Below are 4,310 nucleotides of genomic sequence, written 5' to 3'. Positions count from 1 at the left end.
ACTGTTTCTCTCTCTCTCTCTCTCTCTCTCTCTCTCTCTCTCTCGTTTGTGGAAGCATGTTTAGGCCACCATACATGGCCTTCATAATTGTGAAATTAGTATGAAAGCCTATAATAAAAATAGGCCTTCATAATTATAAATATAATAAATACTCTGATGTCACTATTTCTCTCTCTCTCTCTCTCTCTCTCTCTCTCTCTCTCTCCCGTTTGTGGAAGCATGTTTAGGCCAATATATAATGGCCTTCATAATTATTAAATTATTATGAAAGGCTATAATAAAAATAGGCTTTCTTAATTATAAATATAATAAATACTCTGACATCACTATTCCACCCCCCCCCCCCCCCCACCCCTTATTTGGAACACCTGTACACCTGCACATTCATGCAGTTATGTAATCAGCCAATCATGTGGCAGCAGTGCAATACAAAAAAAATCATGCAGATACAGGGCAAGAGCTCCAGTTAATGTTCGCATCAAACATCAGAATGAAGAAAAAGTATGATCTCTGTAACTGTGATCATGGCGTGGTTGTTGGTGCCAGACGGGCTGGTTTGAGTATTTCAGAAATTGCTGATCTCCTGGGATTTTCACACACAACAGTCTCTAGAGTTTATACAGCATGGTGCAAAAAACAAAAAACATTGAGTGAGCGACAGTTCTGTGGGTGGAAACACTTTGTTGATAAGAGATGTCAGAGGAAAATGGACTGATTGGTTCAATCTGCCAGGAAGGATATAATAACTCATATAATCACTCTTTACAACCGCGATAAGCAGAAAAGCATCTCAGCATGCACAAAACATCAAACCTTGAGGTGGATGAGCTACAACAGCAGAAAACCACATCAGGTTCCACTCCTGTCAGCCAAGACCAGAATTCTGAGGCTATCATAGGCACAGGTTCACCCAAACTGGACAGCTGAAGTTTAGAAAAAAAAAAAAAAAAAAAAAAATCAGCGGTTCTTTTTCCAGTCTTCAACTGTCCAGTTTTTTTTCTTTTCCTCCTTCTTTACTTCTCATATACATTTTCTCCTTTTTGTTATTAGAGGTGGATGGGTGTCAATGAGGGGGATGCACACACAAAATTGTCTGAAATATAACACATTGTCTGGGATTTGTTACATAAAACTGTCACTGATTCATGTGTGATTGTGTGATAGCCCACAAAAATGGAGGGGGGCATAAAAAAATGTGATAATAATAGACTTTGTCACAAAGCAGTTTTAGAGAAATCCGGATGGAGATTTAGATCCCTAATAAACAAGCCAGAGGCGACACTGGCAAAGAAAAACTCCCTGAGGTGACATCAGGAAGAAACCATGAGAGGAACCAGATTTAAAGGAGAACTTATTCCTTCTGGGTGACAACTGATATGAGATTATAATTAATTATACTTCTATAACTGTATACTGTGTGCTGAATGATGTTCAGTGTGAGCTTATGCTAAATAATAGTCCTGGGCTGAGCACAGGACAGTCTTTATGATTACAGCAGTAGAAAGTAATCTACAGTATTCAAAAGAGACTATCCACTCATGCAGGGGTGAGATGTAGGCATAAACTATTTTTTTTGCGTAGAACAATTGTTTTTAAGAATTGTTATTGGTACACTACTTACTCCAACAGAAAATGAATTTTCGCCTTTAATGTGAGTTTACAATAAAAATACTAGTTAGAGAAAAATCAGAGTATTTCTTCTAACATAAAACATTTTGATAAATATGGTATATTAATCAGTAATGTGTATATTAAAAAGGTTATAGTACTGTGTAAGACTTGAATTTTGCTAGTCATAGTTTGTTTTTAAAGATCTTTTATTTTGTCATGAGGCCTTCCAGGTTTCTGCTGTTATGACTCTATGTAAAGAACAATTTATAATTATATTATATAATTAGTATATAATACCTTATATATATATATATATATATATATATATATATATATATATATGACATAATAGGTGTTTTTGTTTTGATAGCATATGATTACAGTTTGTCTATATTTGTTATAAGCTCAGACAATCATGCAGTCCTAGATCAGTTACTGTATATCTTATTATTATTATTATTGTTATTATTATTATTATTATTATTAGCCATGTTATTTCAACTATTGGTTATTTGGTTTACTTGTAAAATCTGAATGGATAAATGGATGACTAGATAGAATGTAATGGAGTCTATCTTCATTAAAGTTACTTGCCTCAACCACTAGGGAGAGACAAAGTCAAGCTTTTCTGGAAATCAAAAGGCTATAACTAGAGCTAAAGTTAGATTACACCCAAAACCACACATTATCACAGTAAATAGTGTGTCATTATCATAATGGGACCGTATTATTTGTCAAAGATACCATTTAGTACTCTAGTACGCGGTTTGGGCCACAGCCTGAATCTCTGTATGTGATCAGAGACAAGAGGGACACGAGTCTGCATGAAAACCAATGGCCCATGGTAATAAAAATTCATTCTATTCTTGCCACACAACAGTGTTTATGGTAATTGAGTTTGGTACAACTCAGCAATCAGTAGTAGTGCGAGACAAGACAACACGTGCAAGAATACCGAGTAAGAGAGTGCAAATATAGAAGTTTAGAAGAGTTTGTGCAAATGTTGCAATATGACTGAAACCAGCACCACCACCACCAGCAGTAGTTATTGCAGCAGATGTGTAACAGTAATGATTATACATTAATACCATCAGAATCAGGAGTACAGATTTAACAGAGTGATAAAGTATAATCGATACAAACATTACAGCAGTTCAAATGGAAAGAACCAGAAGTTCTTTCACCACATGTTTTAGGAAAATAGACTAACATTAAATGAAATTTCCTTTCCTGCTTGGTTTCTTGTAAAAAACAACGCTGGACTGTTAACTCATAATTTGCCTCTAATATTAGTATACTGAGAATTCAGCTATATTGGGACATCAGGTCAAATATCTTCTGGCCTGATATGTGAAAATCAAAACTAATCTTACTAATCCCTTGCTTGATAGACTTAATTCATGTGACATTATATCAGAAGATTTTTAGAAAAGATTGTTTATAAATTTGGAAGATTTTCTAAACCCTGTTACTGTTGTTATTGCTGTAGGAAGTGAAATAGAGAACATTTCATAGGCCAACATCTTAATATATAGTCAGTATTACTCATACTGTGTTCATCCAAATAGAATTAGAATATGTTCATGAGGAATTTGGAGACGACTCCTTCAATTCGTGCTACTGAAATCTGATTTTTGTCAGAAATAACCATGCTACACATAACAATTTAAATGTGCCACTGAAGATAGAGGCCCAAATCATTGAAAATTTCCAAACTCTCAAGCACCTGTCCCAAACTCCCAAACATGCCGTTAAAAATGGTTTTCAGTCAGTCTTGATAAAAGTGTAAGCTATGCTTCTTTAGAATATCATATAAACAATTTTCCTTCACATGTAATGGCAAGAAAGGTTTGACAAAATCAAAAAACTGTCCCAGTGTATCTGAATGTACCAGAGAACTTAAATAGGCTATGATAAAATAGACTCCCATCAATGTTCAGAGGAAAAACACATTCATCACTTCAGTCACTGATACAGACTGAGCTCTAATTCAGGGTAGCATTGTGCATATAAGCTGTATCTGAGTCTATACAAAACAGCAGGCCTACTGAAAAGAGTGCAAATCACAAGTAATGAACAAATTAGGCTCATAATATAATAGTAGCATTAGTAGTAGTAGTTATATAATAATAATAATAATAATAATAATAATAAATAAAATACTATAAAAATATTCAATAATATTACAATATATATATATATATATATATATATATATATATATATATATATATATATTAAATTATATTTGATGATATATTTGTTTGTGTAAAGCTGCTTTGAGACAATGACCTTTGTAAAAAGCGCTATACAAATAAAAATGAATTGAATTGAATGATATTAAAATATTATTAAAATAATAATAAAATTCTATTTTTATGTGATGTTATGTAATAGTCTTGACCCCATGGCTGTTCAGGTTTGGAAAAAAAGAAACATTTGGCTCTGCAGACTTTATAGACAGACTGTAAATAAAGACTTTATAGACAGACTGCTGCATTGTGTGTCTGTGCACTGTAAACCTGTCAGCCTTATTACAGTACTAATGCTGTTGTTGATTTCATGGACTGTATATATGCATCCACCACGCCCTCATCTTCCGAGGAGAAAATGAATGAAATTTTGAGTTTTTTTTTTTTTTTTTTTTTTGCATCACTCCTAGACCTGATAGCGGCAGTGCTGAGCTGCGCGAGCCGCAC

The sequence above is a fragment of the Pangasianodon hypophthalmus genome, chromosome 11 (assembly GCF_027358585.1).
Source record: "Pangasianodon hypophthalmus isolate fPanHyp1 chromosome 11, fPanHyp1.pri, whole genome shotgun sequence".
Classification (NCBI taxonomy): domain Eukaryota; kingdom Metazoa; phylum Chordata; class Actinopteri; order Siluriformes; family Pangasiidae; genus Pangasianodon; species Pangasianodon hypophthalmus.
The sequence above is the reverse complement of the archived record's forward strand: the minus strand, read 5'-3'. Positions refer to the sequence as shown.